General features: G+C 42.4%; 1 protein-coding gene across 1 annotated transcript in view; it reads left to right on the top strand.

Annotated features, from left to right (window-relative positions):
* The window catches only part of LOC110394380 (sodium channel protein type 5 subunit alpha-like), a 222,397-nt gene that overhangs the window by 24,139 nt on the left and 173,617 nt on the right, over nt 1-24,641 (top strand). The gene's annotated exons all lie outside the window — the stretch shown is intronic.

Consider the following 24,641-nt stretch of genomic DNA (forward strand, 5'->3'; position numbering starts at 1 on the left):
ATTTACAGACTAGCAGAGGACTCCCCATAATTCATTAGTGCTGGTGGCAGAGCATATACTGATGGAATCACAGGCTGGCTTAGGTTGGAAGGGACCTTAAAGATCATCTAGTTCCAGCCCCTCTGCCATGGGCAGGGCTGCAAACTGTTAGATCAGGCTTCCCAGTGTGGTAGCTCTTCCGTCCTTCAGTCTTTGGTAAACTGGCAGTCTTTGATAAATCATGGTTAAATTATTTTGTTGATAATTACACATTTGGACAAAATTATATTTCTTTGGATCCGGTTTCTGGCCACCAAATTTCTTCTATCTTTGTCTGACAAACTGCAAAGCCCTCTGCAATGGGCAGAGCAGCAGAATTGTTGTAGCTGTGTCTGTCCAAGGGTACTGGTACAGTTGTGAATTCATCCCTTCCCTTTCTGTTTGGTAGGATGGAGCTCTCTGCATCATTTACCATAAGCCTGTTTTCCAGACTGTAATTGTCCTTAGTGATGCTTCCCTCAATCTTTCTAGTTCATCACCATAACCCTTGACTTGGCGACATCAGATCTGAGCACTATACAAGGGTAACGTTCCCATCAAATTATATTAATGTCCTCTCAGCCCTGATTAACCAAGCCCTGCATCAGCTATTCTCTTGTACCCAGAAAGCAGAAAGGCCAACAGTCACTCAGATTTTCTGTTCATCCTTACAAAATACTCCCACTGTGGTTTTCTTCTGGTGCTTTACACCAGTTCCCAAACATAGGAAAGCAATACTGATGCTCGGAGACCGTCTTTAGTAGCACTTGGGTGCAGTTATTCTGACTTGTTGATTCAAAAAGTCAAACTGGAGAAGCTGCTGTATGTCGTACTTCTTTATCACTTCTGAAGTGGAAAGAATGCCATTCTCAGCATGTTATCGCTCTGTTGTATGGGTTTTTTGTCAGTGCAGAACAGAAATCTGTATGGAACGTTTTTGCCGTTTCTGTGGTGTTGCTCCTGGTGGTACTTCTAGGATATATTTTGGTCCTTAGGTGTTTGAAAAGTTTCTTCTTGTCCTCAAAAAGGCCAGAGATGTCTCTAGCCACACATTTCTCACTGTGTATTTTTAATTTATCACTGGAACTCCTATTCTTGTCTTCCTTTTATTCTTTTATTTCCTGTTTTGTTTTTATTTTCTTTTTAAGTGTTTTGTGGAGAAGACCAAGGGGTGATCTTATCAGTGCTTATCAATATCTAATGGCTGAGAATCAAGTGGCTGGGGCCAGGCTCTTTTTGGCAGTGCCCAGCATCAGGACAAGGGGCAGTGGGCACAAACTGGAAGGCGGGAAGTTCCACCTGAACATGAGAAATAAATTCTTTGGTGTGTGGGTGACAGGGCTCTGGAACAGGCTGCCTAGAGAGGTGATGGATTCTCCTTCTCTGGAGATATTCAAGACCCAGTGATTTTTTTTCATTTACAAAAAGTACCAGAATTCTGTCTTTCAAACCCACTGATGCTGGGGTCCCTCAGTGAGAAATGCAAGGCCTCCTGGCTTTCACTGAATACGAACTCTGGGCTGATGCATATTTATTTATTATTATTTTCTGTTTCAAGCTGCTGATTGTCCCAGATGCAGAGCAGGAAAATGACTTTCAAATGAGAAGATTTTCATAAGCCTACAGCATAGCTGTACTTGGAATACAAACTTTAATCAGTTATTATCTGGAAAAACATCTAACAAAACCCCGGTCTCTGCTGGGTTCCCCAGTCATCCCTGCATCAGCCGCAGGGTGGCCCTGGGAAGAAACACAACTCCTGTGTAAGGAATTTGGGGCTCCTTGTAAGCACCTTGTAGCAGAGATCGTTCACCTTTGTTATGTGCCCTGAGAGTAATCATAAATATTAATGATAATGATGAATTTGGCTTTGCTTCGCTGGGGAAATAAAATATTTTTAGTCTTGGGAATTTCTGTGTGCTTATGGCCAAACCTGACTTTTGGATTGAAGGATCTGCTTCAGTTCAGCTGTCAGGTTCCCACACACTTGGCCAAAGGAGTGCCCCCAACCCTAGGGACGCCTCGTACTTTCCAGCACCCCAAAGCACCCTGTGCATTTGGGCAGTCCTCCCCAAGTGGGAGGACACTCTGCTGCAAGAGCCCTCATCTCTCCTCACCATCACTCTGCTCCCAGGGTGCTCTCTCTGCCCAAAGAGCTTTTGCTCTGCACCTAAAAAATGCAGATACTCATGTAAGTGGTTGCAGTAAAGAGCTACCAGAGGAGGCAATTTTTTTCAGGGCACAACCGGAGAGGCTGCTTAGCATAGTTTTACAGGCTGCTAATGTGGTTTTATTGCTTCTAGGACCTGACCTATTATTGTTATGTGCTGGGGGATGCTTTTATTCATTTGGAGCTGGTCCAGGGATGGCTAACGGGGCTATGCACTACGTGACCTAGGTGTGCTCAGTGTAACACTCCTCCCCTGCACTGGGAAGGAGGGATGCAAGGAGGGATACCTCTGTGGTTCCTATCACTGCACAAGGCCACAGGTTTAGTTTTGCACTGTTGTTGACTCAGTGTGTGTGTGTGCAAAGTGCTTTGGTTCAAACACTGGTGTGTGGTGAGTCATTCCCTTCTGCTGCTAATGGGGAAACTCAACAGTGCCCAGATAAGAAATGGACAAAGGATGGTTTCTCATCCTCGCCTTCCCCCACACTGCTGAGCCCAGGAGTTGCACAGCGACAGCTGTTCTGCTCCATCCCTCTTCTTCCTCCAATGGGTTGAGCCTCCAAGGGGGAGATGAAGAACGAGGCAGAGGAAGGTGGAGGGAAATGCAGAGAGTCCTGGTTAGGCAAAGAGCCCTCATTCATTCTGACCAATCACCAAGACCACCCCTGTTTCCCACTGTTCCCACAGCCAAAATAATGTGTCTTAGCATTATCTGCAGTCTGTTAAGCGTTTACCACATTTTATATGTTTTTGTGTTGCTAGTTTTGACTTTCTTTCCAATTTTACAGCCTCAAACTGCTAAAGTGAATGTTTGTTTTTTTTTGTGGTTTCTTGACAGTTAACAGCAATTTTCTTTTTTTTTTTCATGCTTAAAATGCTGAATCAGGCAATAACATCTTGGTTGTGAGGCCAATTGCTTTCTGCGATGCTCAAAGATAGATTGAAAAAGTCTTGTTTTGGCAAATAGTGACTTTTATGCCTGAATAGTCCAGCCGTGTCTGTATTTTGCCAATCTAAAGAGATCTTTGTTACTTGAAGTAGCAATTTCATATTGAAAGTGGCAAAATTTTCTATTATGGGATTTTGCTTTCGGGTACTGTGAGCACAAGTGCACGTGTTGAACTTCAATCTAATATGCCTTAACTTTTGGTTATCTCTGAAGTGCTTGGGTAGTTGAACTCAGTCACAGAACCACAGAATCAAAGAATCAGAGGGGTTTGAAGAGACCTCTGGAGTTTGTTGAGTCCAACCTCCTGCTAAAGCAGTTCCCTGCAGTAGGTTGCCCAGGAAAGCATCCAGGTGGGTTTTGAATATCTCCAGAGAAGGACACTCCACCACCTCTCTGGGCAGCCTGTTCCTGTTCCGCCATCACTCTCACAGTAAAGAAGTTCTTTCCTGTGTTAGTATGGAAATTCCTGTGTTCCAGTTTCTGCCCGTTGTGCCTTGTTCTATTGCTACATTCCACCAAAGTCTGCCTCTATCGACTTGACTCCCACACTATAGATATTTATAAGCAGTTATGAGATCCCCTCTCAGCTGTCTCTTCTCCAGACTGAAGATTCCCATGCCTCTCAGCCTTGGTCTCAATGATTTTTTATCTTTCTTCCAAACAAACTTTTTAGTCTAGTTGACTTGAGTCAAGTCAAGCCCAGTTAAGCCAAGTCAAAGGATGCATTCATATGAACTACCGGCCATTATTTTTTAGAAGTTACTTTTGAAGGGCAAGACTTAGCCCAAACACTGTTCCTGTCTCTTCTTGTCCATGGCACTTCCTTGTCCCTCTAAGTGGGGAGAACTGGTGAAATCAGATGTTAGAATGAGTACATTAGACCCTCTGTAGTAAGAGCTGGAAAGACCACCACAATGTAGGGAGCTATAGTGTTGCTTTCAGTTCAGTCAGCCTCAAGGAAGCTCGGGATGTGAGATTCCGCAAAGGAAAGGCTAAAGCGTGTTGAAATGAAGGGAATCATGATTTTGGAGGAGAGAACCATAACCCCAGAGAGGAGAGCCCATGTCTGCATGAGATTAGGAGATGGAGGTTGCTCTGTGTAATGTTTTCAGTGGGTGCTTTGGAGCAAGCTGAATGAGGTCGCTGGACATGTGATAGAACTGGCAAACCTGACTGGAAGATCCAGGGACTGGTCTCAAAGAGAAAATGAGATAGCTGCTACCTTAAATTGATGAATGTAGGGAGAAAATAATAATAATAATAATCATTAAAAAAAGACATCCCCTGTCTTTATCTAGACAATATCACTCAACCACAGGGAAATCTGTTTTTCTCATTTTACAGGTTATTGAATCTTCTCTTCAGGTCTCCACAGATAGCCCCAGCATGCTCCCTCCAGTCCCAGGGGTCTGATAAAGGACCCTTCCACCCATAGCTCTGCAGAGTTTTTGTCTTCACCACCATTCATTTTTTTTTTCTCCAAAGCCTTGCTTTTGCTTGCTTCCATGTAGGAGCACTTCCCACCCCAACAGACAGCACTGGATGCTGGCTTTTAGCTAACAAGAGCAGAGCAAATGCATGCCTTGCACAGTTAATCAGGTATCAAGAGAAGGGAAATTTGGCTCTTGTGTGATCCTAGACATTGCCTGGAGGTGCCTCTGTCTCTGCACGCATTCTATATCAACTTAGAGCAGCCTTGTTCTCACCATGTCCTTTGCTAGAAAGGATGGTTAAATGTAGTGCTTTGGTGATCAAACACAATAGAGCTGTTGTCTTCAGGAAAGCTGAGTTTTTCAGCCAAGATCTATGCTACTCTCCAGTCCTCAAAATTGACCTCCACTGTGGTCCTGCCCAGCTTTTCCTCTGCACTGAGTTTATCATGCATATTGAGACTGTGCTGTAGGAATAACAGCATTCAAAGTATTTCAGCATGAGTGGTTCTAACCCTGACCCTAGCCCCATATAGGCTCTGAAAATGTAGACTGAACTGAAAGTGTACACTGCTGAAAGTGTACTGGAGAGCCTAGCCAGGAGAGTGAAATGTCTGTACAATATTAAAAAATAATCAAAAGGGGGAAAAAGTTGAGAGCAAAAGGAGGAGAAAGTGCACTACAAGTTCTGTGGCAAAGACAACTGTACCTGCTAGTAGCAAGAGCAACTTCATCATCCGATGCATGAACTTCTTCCAGCTTGTCACAACAAATACTGCACACCCAAGGCTATTTGCTGCATTAGCAATAAACCAGTGAGCATAGGGAGCTGCAGCTTGTGTTGGCACAGAAGCTAGGCACCAGTTACTGCCTGTGTGGATGTATTACTTTTTAGCAAGCAAGAGAACAGGTGGAGATGTGAAATGGCATCAAGGACACACTTCATTTCCCACCTCCTCTGAACTGTGTGTTGATCAAGCCTCAGTGCTAAGTCAAGCCTCAAGTGATAGCATTATCTCCTGTTTTGCTAGGAGTACTTAAAAGATATCTGTCATCCTACAGCTGATGGTCACTTTGCTGTATTTAAGATAGGACCAGTCTTTATTCTAAGACCGGGCAGCAGACAGCAGAAAAGAGAAAACCTGTGTGAATGAGTAGAGGGATGTTATTTTCCTTACTGTAGGCAGTCCTATACAATGCAACCAGAAAAACAACAACAAAAGCAACAAAACAGGTTGTAAATGACCCAGAGGTTGCACGTGCCTAAGAGGTTACCCTAAGGAAAAGTCCACATTTTTCTTGTCATGAGTACTTGAAGATAGTTCTTTGCTGGACATGGCTGATCAATCTTATTTGAGGTAAATTCAACTGGCTTTCATCAAGGTTCCTGTCTGATCCAGGAATCTGAAGGATGGAAGAACAAGTTAGCTGCATATTTTGGGAAAAGTTTTCAAAACAGTGTCATTCACTTTTGTGGTGGAACTATATTACCAAGGTGTATATGACTTTGGCACCCAGATTTTTGTCAGCATCTTTACCTCAATAGAGCTGTTCACAAGATAAAGGAATATAGAGTTGAGGGTCATGGGGGAGGAGCAGGTGGATGAACTAACCTGTGGAAAGAAGTGCAGTTGGTACTACCTTGCCTTCTGATAGTGGCCTTGAAGCTGCCTTCAATATAAGACTTGCAGAACATGAAGGCACACACAACATCATAGAATCATTGACTCATTGAGGTTGGAAAGACCACTAAGATCACCAAGTCCTGCTATCAACCCATCACCACCATGCCCACTAACTGTGTCACTCAATGAGACATCTACGCTTTTCTTAAACACCTCCAGGGACGGTGACTGCACCACCTCCCTGGGCAGCCTGTGCCAATGCAATCTCACTCCTTCTGAGAAGAAATCTCTTCTAATATCCAACCTGAACCTCCCATGGCACAACTTAAAGCCTTTACCTCTTGGCCTATCTCTGTTACCTGAGAGAAGTAAAATCCTGAAACTCAGAGATAGATAGAGCAGTTGTGGGCTTGAAAACCACAAGCTTACTAATAATTTTGGATTTATGTATCATAAGAGTGTCTACACTCTGTGTGGGAAATGCTCATATGGCAAGAGAGAAGGGCAGAGCACAGCAAGCCTAGGCTGTGGAGACTGATCTTTCAGACCTGCAGTGACCAACCTACAAAAAGAAATTCCTCCAACCTCAGTTTGGCCTCTCAGCCACCTAAATTCTATCTTGTATTTTCAATTTTAAAGCCAGCTGTGTTGTTTTGTCTGTTGGGCTCTGATTTTGAGTTGAGAGCTGCCTCCAGAACCAGGCTGACTGATAGGAGAGAAGCTTGGCTGTTGAGGGGGAAGATGTCCTCCTGTTGTGGGCATAATTGCTACATTCCTTGACTGGGAGAGGAGCAGAGCAAGCCTGTCTGTGTAGGACTTACATGGAAATGGCATTTTTATGGGAATATCTGAAATGCCTCTTACAAGCACCCCATTAAACACTCCTCTGAGTTTGGCCACAGGCCAGTCTGGAGTCCTTTGAACTCCTTGCCTTCCAGGTGGAAGCTGAAGTTGAGTTCTCCTGTTGAGTTTCAGGACACCAGGGCATTGGTAGCCACAGTGAAGGGAGCATAGCTGCCTTAAGCGTTGCCGACAGAGTTGTATGTGTCTCACTGGCCATGCTAGGGGTTTCACAGAGCTTTGTCTTCTGCAGCTTTTGTGGCAGACCTCTGTTTTTAGCAGAGATAGAAGTCGGATCATAACTGGTGGCCAGGCAGTCTGCCAGTGTGCATCATCCATTTCTCATGATATATAGCAGCTGAGCTAATTTTTTTTTTGGTGGAAGCTTTGAAACACATTGAACTTGCCATGGAGGAAAATGCCTTGTTAGACCCATGCTCATCTGCGTCCGTTTGTAGCAAGAGCACACAAGTTGGGAGCGTATTTCTGCTCCTGGCTTAAAACTTGCTTTCAGCACAACACTGTGCGCCAGACCTCTTGTAAAGATATACAATGCAGATATACAACGTGGTGCATGTAGCCAGGGAAATAAAGCTAGAAGTGTGTGTAAATTCAGAGCCTGCTTTTGCAGCTCTCGTGTACCATATGTTGCTCTCAGGGAGAGTAGGATTTCAGCCCAGCAATCAGGCTCCTTAGGGAGACTTTCCCTGCCTCTCGGCTGCCCTAGTCAGAGGCTTTGTGTGAAGTCACTGCTCCTGAACTCAAACGCGGTCCGAACACCACCAAGGTGGGCTGAACAGCTCTCATGACCTCGCTGCTCTGTACGGTGCTGCTTTAAGGGATTTATTCACATCAGTGTTTCTCTACTCTTTGGCACCTAAGCTTTAGATTTTAACATTTCAAGGTGGAAGGGAGTAAGAAAGGAGCCATGATATTAATGCTGTACAGCATCACTGATTCTACTTTTCTAAGGTTATTATCCTAAAATAAGGTAAATAAAGCTTACATTACTTTGTGAGTAGCAAAAATAATTCATTATTTCTAGCTTTCTCTCGTACCTTTACTTTGCCCTTCGAAGCTTATAATTTCTTCCCCACTTGTGGGGCTAAGTGGCAATGTGTTCAGTGGCTCAAAGCTATGTGTCATATTGATGATTTGATTATATCCCTAAATTGATTGACATACTGACTGCCACCTCTCAGAACAGGAAAGGGATTGGATTTACACCAGTGTGGGGGCACTGATTTATTTTACGTAGCTCTTCATTTCTATAGAATGAGTGGGCATTTAGTATATCTGAAATGTCTACTTCCATCTCAAGTATAGTTGAAATTGGCCAATGGATTCAAAAGTTATTAGAGGGGATTAAAAGACAGACAGCATGATCAGATAAGCCTGTTTCATCAGAAAACTAGGCTAAAAAGGGAAAAAAAAAATCTAGTGCAAGGACTCCTGTGATGTCCTCTGCACATCCTGTTTTTATCAGCATTCACAGTAGTTAATACTGCAGGCTCTGAGTATTTACATGAGTGATGCAGCACATACTGAAACACTGCTCTCTTCTGCTTTGTTTATATTACACCTAGAATATTGAACATGGTTATCTCACTGATGTGGCATCAGTCCTCTCTATCTCAGGATCTGAAATCTCTTGTGCAAGAGTGAGTTGTGGCTCCTGGTTATCCACACCTGCACATCCCTTCCCCAGAAGAGGATTTAACTGCCTTGTGTCCTGGTCTCTATTCACTGAGGGGCTGCAAGACAAGCCAACAGGTTGGCCATTCTGTACCCATGGGCAGCTGATGAGGACTTTGCTTCTTCTCCTTGGTCTAGGTATGAACATGGGCATGTTGTAGTTGAGTAGGGATATGAGGCTGTGCCCATCTCAGCCCCAGATATACGTGTGAACAACATTTTTCACAGTTGGCAACATCTTGCTGTCTAGTAGCTGCCAGTTTATAAATCCAAGTTTAAAGACTCTTTGAGGTAGGGAAGTCCATAAGGTACTGTGCTCGGTCTCCAGATGAGCAGTTCCCACTTTGCCTGAATAGCAAAGCTGATGGTCTTTTGACCCCCGTGTACATCTCAGAGTGAACTCCCAGAGGAGTTCTGGATAGGGGCTAGATTTAATGGAGACTATAATCTGAGAGAAGAGTGCTAGGATGAAAGCCAGCCACAGCTACAAGAAGAAAAGTAGGATCATAAAATCTCAGAATCATTAAGGTTGGGAAAGACCTCTGAGATCATCTAGTCCAACCGTTATCCCATCCCCACCATGCCCACTAAACCATGTCTCTCAGTGCCACATCTGCCTTGTTCTTGAACACCTCCAGGGACGGTGACTCCACCATCTCCCTGCACAGCCTGTGACAATGCCCTTTTCTTTCTGAGAATAATTTTTTTCCTAATATCCAACCTGAACCTCCCCTGGCACAACTTGAGGCCATTACCTATCATCCCATCAACAAATAGTTAAAGCTTGTGAAGATTTTAAGACTTGGAATTTAATTTGGGGCTAAACAAAGGCATGTTTTGGGAGGCGGATATTTAACTGTGACAGAAAGGTGTAAGGATAAACTTTGTGGTTCTGAATTTTCTTGGTATTTATAGCTCAGTTTCCCATGTACCTGTTTACACAGCAGAGCCAGTACAAATTCTCAAGCAGACAGACAAATCCAGAAATAAAAGGAATATAGCTGTTTGTGAACCTGCCTCCCACACAATTCCAGTGAACCAGCTTGTCTGCAGCACTTGTCCCTCCCTTCCTGCTTCTCTGGCATCCCCGTCATCTCAGCCCTCATGACACATCTGAGCTGATGAGCATTACTGAAGTCCAGGAAGCAGACTTCCGGAGCTGGATGGCAAATTAACTCCAGGCAGTGGTCTTGAGAGTCCACCTTGACTCCTAGCACCTGGTAGTTTCTGAGCATCACCAGGGAAGAGAGTAATTATGGCTCAAAATCAATGCTTTGAACTCTTATTTGGAGTGATTCAGATGAGCTGGTAGACAACATTGTTGTTCAAGGTGATGGACGCTAGGTGAAATTCGGAGCTGACAAGGAAAAGATTTCACCTCAGGCATTCTTGGGCTTTCAGACCTCCTGAGTGTCTTAACACAGCCCATGGTGAAGCTGCTCACTTGCACTTCTTGCATGGGAAGGCAGCAGAGGATAGGCTGCTGGCAAAGCCTGGGAGATCTACAATCCCTTTCTGTTTCTGGTGGAAGAGGAATAACTTCAGATCATTTTGCTCTGCATTCAGTTTGCAGTGTGTTTGTCCAATGCTTAACAGCAAAGTAATTGCGTTTGGGGCCTCTGGCTGCTGCTGTCAAAGAATAAAAAATAGCAACAGGAATTTCTGGGGCTGGGTTTTAGTTCAGAGGCTCCAAAAGTTTCTGCATGCTTGAAAATCCCTCCCCGCCCTTCCTACTCACCTGGGTATTTAACATTATGAGGGAATGCTTTGTACCGTGCCTGGTTGTCAGGATTAGTAAATTGCTTTGTTGTGTGTGTTAATCTAAAGCCCTTGACTGTGCAGTGAAAAATCAGCCCAGTTCCTTCATGGGGAAGGCTGGGGGCATTAATCTGGTGTGCATAATGAAGCACTGCACTCAGAAAGGTCATTATCAGTGCAGTGCCAGCCTGCAGGCCGGAAAGGACCGCGCCGCGCTGACCCTGATGGCATCAGGTGTGCAGCTGGAGGAAACCCCGCTGTCTCCCACGGCAGTCAGAGGAGAGCTCTGAAAGTGGCCTGGAGCCAGAAGGCAGTTTTCCTGCTGAAGTCTGCCCTTTCCTTTCATCCTCCAGTCTGCAGAGCTGCTGTCTTTTGGCAATTTGCTCTCTGGATGTAGCCGAGAGTAGATGGTTTCTGCCCCTGCATTTTGTAGGGTTGGTTTATGGGAGGTGTGGGTACACTGTGCTGCCCAGCACTGGCTCACAGCCTGGGTCTAAATAATGCAAGATGTTTTTTTATGCCTCTACCCGCCATGAGCAGCTTATATTCTGTATATCTGTCCCCACCAAACGCTTCCCCCACCCTAGCCACTCGCTGAAACCAGCTCACATTCATTGTTTTCTTTTGTTGCTAATTTGTAGAGGTGTTTTTTAATTCCTGTGCTGCAAGAGCCTCATATAGCCCAGCTCTGACAGACCTCCGATACCAGCTCCCTCTCTCCCTATGCCCATCTGTCTTACGTCTCATTTTGCAACTGCTATTATTTCATCACTCTGAGGCACCTACTACTGAGGCTACTCCAGTGATGGATGCTGCCAGACCGGATGCTTAAATATTAAGAAAGGTGGAAAGAGCCAGTTTTGCAATTTCTTTATGCAGAATAGACAGTGATGGAAATGCAGCTCTTACAGCTGACCAGTGCAGTAAGCTCCAGAGTAAAAAGCAAGGTGCAAGCTGAAGTTTTAGCTGGGACTGTAGCTGACAGGCAAGCCAACATGCTAGTCACGCTGGTGATTTGCACTAGACCACTAAAGGGCATTTCCAGGAGACTGGGCTGGTCTCCACTTGTATCCTGTGCCTTCTTTAATTTCTGTTGGGCGAGACAAATTTGTGCCTAGATGATCTTATATATTTGCAGTTTCCTGAACCTTGACATGCAAAATCTGATGTGAACACAGAACCCTGTGCCTGGCCCTAGAGATGATTATTTTAGCTGTCAATCTAGTCTGTAATCCTTGCAGTGCAGTATCTCAAGTCACCTGTCTATGTGACCACCTTAATAAATCAGTGACTGGCTGGAGTTGCTAGAGGTTTGGTATTATCAGAAAGCCTGGTGGCAATATCCAGATACAGAAAGAACAGAAAGTCTTGATTAATGCTGAGTTAGCTGTCTCTTTTCTAATGCTGTTTCCAGTTCAATGCGTGTCTTGATAACAGTGTTTGGTCTGAAGGCCTCAGACTTATTGATGGTCACAGATCAAAATACCATCACTTCTAATAAATTATGCTGCCCTATTTCTGTTAAGAAGTGCACCAAGGAGCAACATCTATAAAAGCAAGGGGAAAATATGAGCAGTCTCAACAATGAATCATAGGCCCTGCTGCCCAGAGTGAGAATGAACATGATTGAAGTGCATTTCCAGAAATGAAATTTGAGGAATGCAAATTTGAGTCTGACTGTGTTTCTATATCGTGGACCCGCAGCACAGTGAGGCTGGTGTTGTTTTTAGAGGACACCAAATTCCACCTTTCCTTGCCTCCATTTCCTGCATCCCTCTTTGCCTGCTTATCCCACCTTGGATCAGGTGTAATTTTGGAAATCTGAGGATAAATAGATCAGCACTGTTGCAAAAAGGCACATAATATTTTTCTTACAGCTCAGGACTGTAGCTAATGCTGCCAGAAAATTTTGATGGCCCGAAGTTACACGTTCACGGTCTCCAAATTATCATCTCTCTGTTATTACCTTTGAACATTAGGCCAAGTGAGAAAAACGTGATCATGCAAAGATCTCAATATCCCCACAGCCAATACCAACTGAGTAAATTAATACTTTTCAAGGTAAAAGTTTTTGAATGTACAGCAATCTTCATCTTGCTAGAGCTGATCTCTCAGACTAGTGTGGCGTGTGCCAGCAATCTTGTCACTCTTCCAGAGTTCTTACCTTGTCACTATGCACTCTGCAGGAAAAGGGGGCTCATTCACCTAGCAATTTCCAAAAATGTTAACTTGCAGTTACATAAAGTGTGAAAATTACCTTCATTTAGAACTAGTGAGAGGTGAGAGTCTCTCTCTTTCTCTCTCTTTCTCTCTCTCTCTCTATCTCTCTCTCTTTTTTGGTAGTAGAAAACAGATCAGAAGACACTTGAAGTTCAGAATCACTCACTTCTGTCCATTCACACAATGAAACACAAAAGCACCTGTTTGGACAGTTCAGGTGTTTCCTTAAGGTGAAAACTTTTGCTCTGTGACAACCTATGGGTGTCCATTAAAAACACAGATTGTGGAGCAGAGCAGATTGTGTGGCGCTGCCCATCTGCACATCAGATACCCATCCTTACTTCTTAATAAGAGCAAGGAGCTGGATATAATGTCATGCAGTCATAATTCTTGGCAATTGCTATAGTTCGTATGTTTATTGGAAGCTGAAGCTTTGGAGCATTTATCAGATCTCTTTATGCTTCTTCCATTAGTGCTTGTTTTTTTTTTCAGTTGAGCTCTCAGGCTTCCAAAGCCTGAGGGAAAGAACTATGTGTCCAGTGGAGTGTTTTGTGGAGGAATAACTGCTGGAAAAAGAGAACGAATCCAGAAACACCTACATGGGTAATGCTGTTTGTAAATGTAGAGGGTTGTTTTTAGGGGTTTTGAGAAGGACTGAGAGAAACTGGAAGTGCTCAAGACCAGGTTGGAAGGGACCCTGGGCAGGCTGATGTAGTGGCTGGCAACCCTGGCCACAGTGGGGGTTTGCAACTGGATGGACTTAAAGGTCCCTTCCAACCCAAGCCTTTCTATGATTCTATGAAACTCTCCTCCAAATTAGCAGGGTGTGAAATAGAAGTACTACTTGCGAGATGCTTCTTCCCTTGGGGGGAAGGTGGGCTGTGATGGACTGGGGGGTTGGAACTTGATGATCCTTGAGATCCCTTCCAACCCAAGCCATTCTATGATTCATTCTGTGGCAGAAGATTCTGCCTTCTGAAAGTGAGTTCAACTCAGCTGTTGGCCTTGGGATGACATTTAGGGTCTGAACTAAGGTTTGGAGCCATGGCTTGCAATGGAAGGCATTAACTTCTTCACAGTAAGGGTAACTGAACACTGGAAAGGGCTGCCCAGAGAGGCTTTGGGGTCTCCTTCTCTGGAGACATTCAAAACCCACCTGGATGCGTTCGTGGGTAACCTGATCTAGGTGTTCCTGCTCTGGCAGGGGGATTGGAATAGATGATCTTTCGAGGTCCCTTCCAATCCCTGACATTCTGTGATTCTGTGATAAAGCAGCTGGAACCATGGCAGGGTTTCTAGCTGGGCAAAGCACATGTTGGTGTAGGAGGTACAAGGGTGCTCCAAGCTTCCATACTCCCATGATCCCATCACCCTGAATGAGCCAAGCAGGGCTGGGTTTGTCCTTAGGACAGTGATATAGTCCACAATTTCCACTGGGATGAAATTCCTTCTTGTAATAAATGCCCTATTTAAATAATCAAAGTCCCAGAGATAAGATGCAACTGGCCCATTTGCCCAGGAGAGCGTTTCAGCATACTTTTACCCAACAGTTGGTCTGAGATCAAAAAGACTTGGCATTGCACTGTTTCCTGGATAACACGTCGTCATTATTTATTCATCTGAATCAAAGTGCTTGATGTTTTCATGCAATCAGTTAGAGCTTTATCATCTGCCTCCCTAATTTTTTTTTCAGATTTGTTGTGTTTCAAGAAAGTTTTGAAGCTATTGCAGTGGGAAATCCATAGCTTCAGTGGCAGCTTGCTCATCCTTTATCTGTTTTTTTTTTTAGTAATTCAATTTTTACTCATTCAAACCACTAAAGATCCTTGTCTTCATTTAAACATTTTGTGCCTAGATGGTAAACTAAAGGTGACTTTTAGAAATAAAGCATGTCTTCCTGGATTTTAATAGATATTGTCACATTTATTGCTTTGTGACTTAAAGAGATATCTTCCGTAAGGACAAAGCCAAGTAATTTCTATATGTGTCTTTATGTCAGTATCAAAATGACTACGGTAAGGTCACTTCTTTTAATATATACTTTGCAAACATGATCGGAAGGATGTCAAGTCAGTTGGTGAACCAGCAATGGGATGTGATGAGGCTGATTTCTGGCCTGTTTCCCATCATTATTAGAGAGAAAGTATTTTCTTATTTCCTCATCAAAGACTGTGATTCTCTGTGAGAAATCTGTCCCTCTTTCACTGGGGAAGCTTCTTTGTTATACAAAGAAATTTGTTTCTCAAAGTGAATGCTCTCTACTAAAATGCTGCTCTTATCAGAAAGGCATTTTTCTATGGAAACAGAGTTTCAATGGGAAATTTGCAGTCAGCTGTTACACAGGGCCGGAAACACTGCTCCCCCTTCCTCTTGAAGGGGTGGCTTCGTGCAGAACCTGCACTTCCACGGATCCATGCCACTCTTGTGGTCTCATAAACACGTTTTCCTATTTTAAAAATGTTTTCCCGTCTCCTGCTGTTTTTTTTTTTTGCTTAAAACATCCTCGCAAAGAGGAACGATGATTAATTAGAAACTACAGAGGAAACTACGAAATCAATTGTCCTCAAAGAACTTTCTAATGTGGAAACTAAACTAATTTAAAAAGAAAAAAAACATCAAAAAACACACACAAAAAAACCCCACCAGAGAATAGATGTCTTTTCTCTGTCTGTAGTCAGCCATATATGTCTGAGCTGTTACTTGGAAGGTTTTCTAAAACAGAATTGTAACCCTTATACATTGTCTTACTGGTGCTCAGCTGGACATTATCTGTGAACATACTAGACAATATAAAAATAAGATGAAACAAAATAAAGCAAAAAATGGACTTGATGGGCTTATTCTGACCGTTCACACTGCAGGGAGGCCTGATCCCCAAGCTGATTGTGCTTCTTTATAAAATTAATCCATAAGATTTTCTGCTCATAAATGACTGTGAAATGATTGAACTTTAAAACATCAGACTTCTCATGTGCTAAACCTCACGGAAGAATAATCTCTTGATAAATTTACTTTTAAAGCAACGGAAGCATAGATGATTGCAATTCTATTTTTAGACATGCGCAGTAAACTGTTTCCATTTGGTTTATAGTAATGTTAGGTTAAGTTGGAGCCTCCCAGTGAAGAAGGAGATGTGAGAATGTGCAGAAACATCAGGGGTCAGGGCAGCAAGCAGTCCTGGCCCAGGTTTGGAGGCAGTTTTAGGAAGGGGTTGGGCACAGACTGCATTTGCCATGGCAGAGAGGAGGAAGCAGTGAGAGAGATATTGACATTCCTTGACACTTGCTGAATGCTTACAGAGACTGAACAGTGGATGTGAGCACAGTGAGGCAGTGGCTGGTGTGTTTCAGCAATGACAACAATGACAATGGACACCTCCCTTGGTGGAGGTTTATACAAGTGCAACATGCAGGCTCTTGTTCATCAGTGGAGACAGTACACAGCTAATGGTGGTGCCTGTGTTGAAAAATAGTGTTTTTCAGCTGAGAATTTCCTCTATCAATTAGTGTTATTGCGCTCTTTGTATCAGTTGTCGTTTCCATGGAAATAAATAGCAGGCATTACTTTCGGAGCGAGCTACATAATTCTTGTTAGCCACTTTAAGTGTAAATGTTAAGTATGTGAAGTGTGATTTCCCATGACATTCCTAAAGTGCCACTTTGGTTGAATTTATACTCGCATGGGAATATTATAAATTGTCAGAATGGAGAGGATCAGCAATGCTTTTAATGGTTTGATCTTTCAAGCTGGATATTCTTACTTGGACATAAAGGTTGGCTAGCAGGCTTCCTTGTGTTTTGTGACATTTTATACAGCCCTGTTGCCAGCTCCGTTGCTTTGAGGGAGTGGAAAAGGGAGGGAGGAGAAGTCATGTGATTGCCCAAGGCTACCATCTAAAGCTCAAATCTGGTCTATTTTGACCATTTCTTCCAGGATGTCTTCTTTAACTTCTTTGTGCTCTTTGTAACTCATTGACTTGGTGATCAAGTGTGATGCACCGTTTAAATGATGGCTATTAGTTTGAGACCCTACAGAATGTGAGAATCCTTGAGAAATGGGCAAGGGCAAACTGTAGTTCCACCCAAATTTGTCTCTTTTATTTCCCCACACACATTTCTGTCCTCTCTATTTGGCAGTAGAGATGCAATGGGGAGAACTACAGTCCAAACAGTTTTTATGTAGTTAGCACTGCACGTTTTGGAATGGAATTAAAGCTGGGGAAGCATATTTTGAAGGCAGGCTAAACACAGGGTGTGTGGAAAGAGAGAAACTGTGATCTACTGTTTGTTCTGCTTTGGCATAATCTGCAAAACAAGCCCAAGACTGGATTAGGAAACTGACTGGAAACTAGGATGGAGGTTCACTGTCAGCTATTTTGGGTTGTTTCTTCATGGTCTGTAAGAATACATGACACTAGGCAAGTATTTCATTCTACTTTTAAAAATACTAGCTCAGAGCAACTTTTGTCCATATAACTGTACAGTCCAGACCCCAATCACCGCTTTGGACTGTAGAAGTAAAACATGAGGCAGACAGTCTTTTCCAGATACCTGAGTTAAATGGTTTGTCTGGGAGTATGGGGCTAAACTGAGTGACCATGTTTCTGGGAGCAACATGGTTATCGTTGACTATTTAAATGTAGGCAGTTTGTTACAGCTGAAGATCAATACTGCATGTTATAAAACAGTAGTGGGCACTGGAAAGCTATTGTAGAAATGAAAGCTGTTTTTGAAGTGTTAGAGTTTACCATCTACAGGAGTGGAACAGCCCCATGCTCTGCTGCTTTTCCACCTCGCATGTAGAGGTATCTGGTTCTTTTTTTCCCAAGAAGAGCCAAGCAGAAGAAAAGCTAACACACAACACACACCTCGAATCATGTTCCATAGTGGTCTGAATTACAGAGAGATGCGTTTCAGTTCAGATGAACCCTGCTCTGTCAGAGGAAAGTGGACATGCAAGTGTAGACATTGACTTCACAAGTACCTATCCACATACCAGTACCTAAATTTAGGTGTCCTAGTCAACAGATTGAATCATCGGTACCTTCTTTAGGGTCTACAGCACTGTATATCTGACTTATGTAGACTTGTAAAACAGGAGAGATGACTCATGTCCTGATAGTGTCTACTTCTCCCAGTATGTTTAACATCCTGCATTTCTTTGGTTTGGCAACTCAGTTCCATTGCATCAAAGAAGATAGATTTTAGTTGATTCCTTCTGTACCATGTATGAGGCTATTTCATACAAATTTCATATTCTGTGCATATATTTACTGCCAATAACTTCATTTGTCCTATCCAAACTGAAGAACTACATTGCAGGATTGATAAAGAGTGTACAGACCAGTAATATGTACTTAGAATTCTAGCCCTCGAATAAAAAATAAGTTCTGGATAAAATTTTCCATTTTCACATCAAATCTTTATTTTCAGTAGACATCATCCCAAGAAAGGAAAAATGAATAACTCTGAATGTTCAAGCTACGCAGTCACTTCTGTATCATCTCAGGACCCCGTCAGAGCAGGTGCTGTTAAAAGTCACTGCAATAACGTCCCTTGGGATCTCTTACTTTGCCAGAATTCATATGGTAAGGTTGGTCTGGCCTAGAAACTGTCCTGGCATAGAAGGGGATCAAAGTCAAGATTGTGGCTGAGATTTTGATGCATTTGTAACAGCTATTATTAATAATATTGTTATTTTTTAAAATGGTGTTGTTTTTTTTCTTTCAGGAAGTGCAAACAAATTTCTAAATTATGGAGCTAGTGCATTTTCCGTTTAGAAATTGTCCTGCCATACCATCATCAGATGTTTCTCTTTCACAGGCCAGTTGATGTATTATTTTCTGTTTTACTCATTGACTGTTTGGTCTCGTAAGCTAAATTAAGCAAGAAGCCACAACGGGAGCTGCAATACTGGGCCACTATTGTGTGCTTCCAGTGCATTGTGCCTCAGGCCCAACTGAGTATTATCAACCACTCAAGCATGCATTGTTGACACATAAATGCATATTTGGATGTAGCTTGTTAGTAAATGCAATGTCCCCAGCAGTTTTATTTGGGTGATTATAGTATTGCTAATTAACAGAAAATGTTGTGACTTTTGAAAAATATTGTTTGTGCAATGCGTTATTCGCTCTGAAAAAATATCCTGTGTTAAAAGATGAAGAAATTATACAGGGGAGAAGGGAAGGGTGGAATATTCAGGAGAGAGATGAGGTACTCAGAAGCATGAGTCTTGTTGACATCGGTGAGACACAGCCAAAATCACTCTTGGTGATGTGACTCACTCATAAACCTCCAAAATCATCTGTGTTCTCCCCTCTTTAGATGCTCTCTCAGATGCACTTTAGGTTTTGGTTAGTGTCAGGAGAAATAAAGTTTAATTCAGCTCACCGACTGGCAAAATGTAGTAGTGAGAAGAAGACACTCTTGGTGTTAATGTTAAAGGCTACAAATTATGAATACAACAACAGTGAACCTCTCGCTCCTCTGCATCCTTGCTTGTATCCGCCTCATTTACATAATGGTTTACAGCATTATGTAATTCAAATCAAATAGCTGTCAGTAGGCACCAGCTTCCTTTGCATCTTCTCCATGAAGCTGCGCTGAGTCGCTGTGTTTGAAAGGAATGGCAGAAATGAAATAATTCTGCCTCTCAGACACCAGGACTCCGACCCACCACCTGTTGCAGTCAAAGGAAATGTTCCCCTTGGCTGACGTGAGGCGAGGATTGCACCCCAGCGCCTGGGTAAGCTCTTAGCTGTGATTCCTAAGCTTGGCAACCATATGCAGGCAGTTCTCAATTGCAAACAGGCAGAATATCCCTCCTCTTTGGACAGCAATAATCTGTCTCTCAGGGGGAAAATCTCTTCCCTTCCATCAGAGTGGAAGATCCACTGGCTTTATCCAAATAGTATTTTCAAATTTACAGTGCACTGAATTATGAATCAAATCTTCCATATATCCCGCAAACATCCTCTCCACGATGGAGTCCCCGTTCAGTTTGTCCTTCATGTGTCTCTGTCTCCATTGCTGAGAAAGATAATGTTGCCAGGTGCACTTCTAAATCTGTGCCTTTTGACTTTTCTCTGTCTCATTGCAAAAAGCACTGAAAATGTGTGTAGCTGGGGCTCTTTTAACACCCAACATCACCCAAACCCATAGAGACATAGGAGTCCTACAACCTTGACCATGGGAACCTACTACAATAGACAGAAATGCATTACAGGATGATTAGGAACATAAGGTAGTTGCACCAAAATCATGTAGAGTTGGTGCAAATGTCGTTTGGAAGGCTCAGTGGACAGGGAGAGGTATGTGGAGGGGGCATGTTGGCTTGAAATAAAGTAGATGGGAAGGTGAGATCATTTTCTTGGCTGATGGATAAGGAAGGGACTGAGGTGGAGGAGGTTGGGAAGTTGGATTTACTGCTGGTGTATGGATGGGGTGGAGTTCGGGGAAGAACAGCAGTTGTTGAGCAAAGTGCTGCTGACACTGCAGATGGAGGAGCTCTTGGCAGGGCTTGATGTCTCACCTTGTGTCTGCCGCTTCCCATCGCTTAATGTTGTGTGGTTTGGGTCTCTCTCTTAGCTTTTCTTGACTCCTCTCAGCCTCTTTTTGTTTCCTCTCACCTGAAAGAAGGAATATATCACACCATTTACTCTTAAAATGGGTTTTAGAATTGTTCATAGAATCGTTGTGTTGGAAGGGGCCTTTAAAGGTCATCTAGTCCAACTCCCAAAGTCTTAAGTTCAGCTACTGTATCACGTTTTTCTCTAAGTTCAGTGCTAAAACTGTAGAAGAGGCCCTGACTTTTGCTTACCCTCTTTTTTTCTCAGTGTGGACATACCAGTTCTAGTGATGGTTTACTAAGTCTGTTGATTTTCTCTCCTGATGAGTGTCTCTCCATAACTTAGATGGGAGTGATCAGCTATGCCTTACTTATAACCCCGTCATAATATATCAGACTTTTCCCTCTTCTGAAAGCATACAGCCAAGCTTTTGGTGGCCAACATATAAAGCCTGCCTTCTTTCAACAGCGTAACTACCCCATAATGGCTTTAGAATATGTTTTAATAGTTGTTTTACAACTTCCTATGTCCGTTAGAATGTCTTTACAAAACACTCTGTGAATAAAATGGACCTGATTTGATATATTTTATTCATGCGAGCATTCAAAGCACCTAAAATTGTGAGCAGTGTATATTACATTTGGCATAGCATGGAGTTCTCCTGTAGATTTCTTATTGCTTGTTCAAATCCTACAGACTGTATCCTTAGCTGAAAACATTTGGCTTTCTTGGTAGCTCTTCCGCAAGATCTGTTGGTTCAGAGTAGCAAAGGAGATTTTCTGAGGCTGACTAGTTTATAGTAAAATAACTTTCTGGCCAATCTCAATTAAAATAGACATGAAAACATATTGGGTGCAGAGAATTAAAATTTTCAGCAAAATACAGAGACATGCTTTGGTAACTATGAAGTACTGTTTCCTTCTTGCTTATTTCTGTCATTCAGTTGCAGCATAAACTGAACTAAAGACACCTGCAAAGAATCAGAATATTTTTAGCCCACTAAAAATATATATTTTATCATAAGAGAAATCTCAGTGCCAGCATTTAATTCTTGGCATAATGTTTGCCATCCCCAAATACTGCTTCAATAATGGGAAGAAATCTTCTGAATTAATTGCCTTTTAGCACGTGTAAGCTTTCTGTGGACTATCTTATCAGTCACTGGTAATGTCAAAATGCCATGATTCTTATGAGTGAGATGCCAGCAATACTCATTAAACTTGATTTAAAAGGAGATACCCCATAATCAGAAATGATTGTGGTGGAAGGTTTGTGGGTTGGTAACTCTGAGATTTGGGGTTGGACATTTAGTGTTGTTTTTTTTTCCCGTTGATGTGAATGCAGTGAGATCTCTCACTTATTTCTGCCCTTGGTCGTCATGCTTGGTGAACAAACAAGGCTCGTTTTAGGAAATCTGTGTGCTTTGAGATGTCATATCAACCTGCAGGCTGGCTTTGTGACGCGGGCAGCAAGAGGAGCTCTGCCTCGTAGCTCCTCCTGCGTCAGCCAGGGCTCTTCTCAGTGCTTTTTCTGGAAGATCTCCTTCAAAGCCTATAAACCTAGCAGCTGTTTCCATCAGATTGTTGTGGAATACCAATGGGAGCCTGCCTGGCTCTCAGCAGGTGTTGGTGTCCCCAGATCTCTCCTACATTTGGCAGCATCCCTTTTCACGCTTTTGGGTGAGAAAACAGAGTTTTGCGATTCCCTGCATAGTTGGTTACCTTTTGGATTTTTACTTTGAAACTTCAATAACAACCTCACTGGTGCCCACCCTTTGGTGTGAAGGTACTCTCTTTAAGGAAACCATTTCAATCCAAATATTGCTGGTTCTGGTGGATCACTTCCCCAGGTCCCGTGTCTTCCCTGGGATGGGCAGAGCTGTCCTGATCTATGTCATCGGGAGATGAGGCTGTTTATATTTTTAATCATAGAATTGTTAAGGTTGGAAAGACCAATAAGATCATCCAGTCCAACCATCAACCCATACCATGTATGACAGGAAATCATTGTTTATGGTCTTCACAAAATTATGCAAATTGGAAAAAAGACACAAACCAAGTTTAAGCAGAAGTAATGAGTGTGCACTTCAAAATTCCAAGGGCTGCCTTATTCAGTTCCCCCTTGTTTTGGTGTGGGCACAGAGTGCGTATCAAGAACAAGTAAAATTTTTCATTAAAAATTTCAGTAAGAAGAGTTTCCCGTGATGCCTCCTAGCTGTAGAGCATGAAATGCAGTATAAATATAAATGAAGCAAGTCTCATGAGATTGTATTTTAATGGTCAGTAAAATTATGAACAGTAACGCCCTTGTAGGCTCTGGAACTTTCTATAGAAAATCCTTTTTTTATTTTAATTGAAAACAAGAATTCCACCTGAAGCCATTACTTACTTCATGGTTGAAATAAATCTTTAATATCACCTTGCATTTCTTTTTAAAGTTTGTGTGTGTGTGCATGTGTGCGGGCATGTAAATTTATGCATAAAAAATTGTGAATGTAGACCAGTGACATTAAATTGGATGTGTCATTGTATTATTCTTTATTTCCCTTGCCAATTAGTCTCATGTTTTGCAATGCTCTGCAGGTCAAAGGAAAATGCCAAGGAGATTATATGGAGAAAAGGAAAAAAAAGAGTTTACAGTACTTCTTGTGTACTCAAAAATTTGAAAGGAAAACATCCTCATGATTGTTGTTGTTACCACAGCAGTTAGGAATGCAAAGTCTGTATTTAGTCGTGAACATTTCTTAAACAAAAGGTGAATTTCAAACTCCTGTTTCTTATTTGGTAAGATTTAGATCTAGCAGAATCACAGTCAAGACATACATGTGCTCTCATTCATCACCCTGACCCGTGGCCAGTGGTTGCTTCTTGAGAAGCATCGCTGAAATCAGAATGGTTGGATGAGCATGAGACGAGTGTGTCTGTTGGTATCCAACCTTCATTTTCATTGTGTTGACCTTCAAGTCTGGCTCCTTTATACTGCCTTTTCAGTGTGTGAAATGTGTATGTCCCTGATACCTCATGTACCAGTCAAGAAATCATGCTACCATGCAACTAGGAGATAAAAGCAAGAAAAGCCATAGCTTCTTTGAAGCCAGTGGTCACCCAGGTGTAGTGCATAGCAAAGACCTCAGCCTCAGTGCCCCCCACTGCCACTGGCTGATGCGACCTCCCCACAAATGGTGTCAGCATCTCAGGCCATGGTAAGGGATTGGTAAGCACTAGGGTGGTGGTCTAAGTCTGAAGACCCCATGCAAGAGGATCTGCAGGAATCTGGAGGTGAGCAGGACCTACTTTCCTTGTATTTCGTTGCCCAAGTGGCCTTTCAGGTGATGGTCAACCATCCATGAGGAGCAGGACATGCATGTCTTGTTTGAAGAGTCTGAAAGGTCTTCTGAGCTGGGATGAGTGAAGCCTATGAGAGTACAGCTAAAGCTAGCATGTGAAATGGCATTTATCTCACTGAGTAAATACAGACACTAGCAGTATATTTGTACTGTTCCCACTTCTTGCTGTGCCACAGAAATTATGCTTCTCGGAGCTTTATTTTCTTATGCACATTTTGTTTACATAACTAGTACATTTTTTATCAGCGCGAACCGATGTTAACTGAATTTAACAAAGACAAGCAAGAGGGAAATGTTCATTCTGCGCATGGTGATATCGCAGAAACAATGTGTTTTGAAGCTTTGTACTTCAAAAATATGCCTGAGAGGGATGGAAAAATCCAGGCTCATATTGTAAAAATGTGAGTCACAATAGCTATTATCTCTTAAGAAATGGCATTCCAGCTCTTTGATTCAGTCACTGATGATTTCCCTTTTTAAGTTATGGTGCTTTCTTACCCTTTTAAGAAACATCTGGGCTAACCCTGTCTATTTGTAGAAATGTTTGCAATTCACAGATTAAAAGGAATTAGACGTAAAAAGGACAAGAAATCATCTTGTCCATTTCCTGAAAGCATATGAAATTAAAAAAGAATTATACTAAACATATATATTAAAATGTAGATACTTTAACTTATGTCAAATTAAAGTCAAGATTTTTCAATTGTAAAGATGCTGGAAAATGTAATTTGTTTTAGGAAAAATAAATGGAAGAGTATTGGAAGCTTTGGAAGGAAGTTTGTGTAGCATTTTTTTACTTTGTTCCTAGTAAGCTAACTTTCTGGAATTTGCATTTTAGGTTGAAAAGATGTCATTTTGAGTTTGAAGTTGATTTTTTTTTTAAATTGAACAGAAATAATTATTTATACTTAGAAATTGTGATAATTCTTTTTGTCAATTTTATCTTCCTCACAATCCCCTGTCCTCCTTCCTTCCTTCCTTCCTTCCTTCCTTCCTTCCTTCCTTCCTTCCTTCCTTCCT

This window comes from Numida meleagris, chromosome 2 (genome assembly GCF_002078875.1).
Source record: "Numida meleagris isolate 19003 breed g44 Domestic line chromosome 2, NumMel1.0, whole genome shotgun sequence".
Taxonomy (NCBI): domain Eukaryota; kingdom Metazoa; phylum Chordata; class Aves; order Galliformes; family Numididae; genus Numida; species Numida meleagris.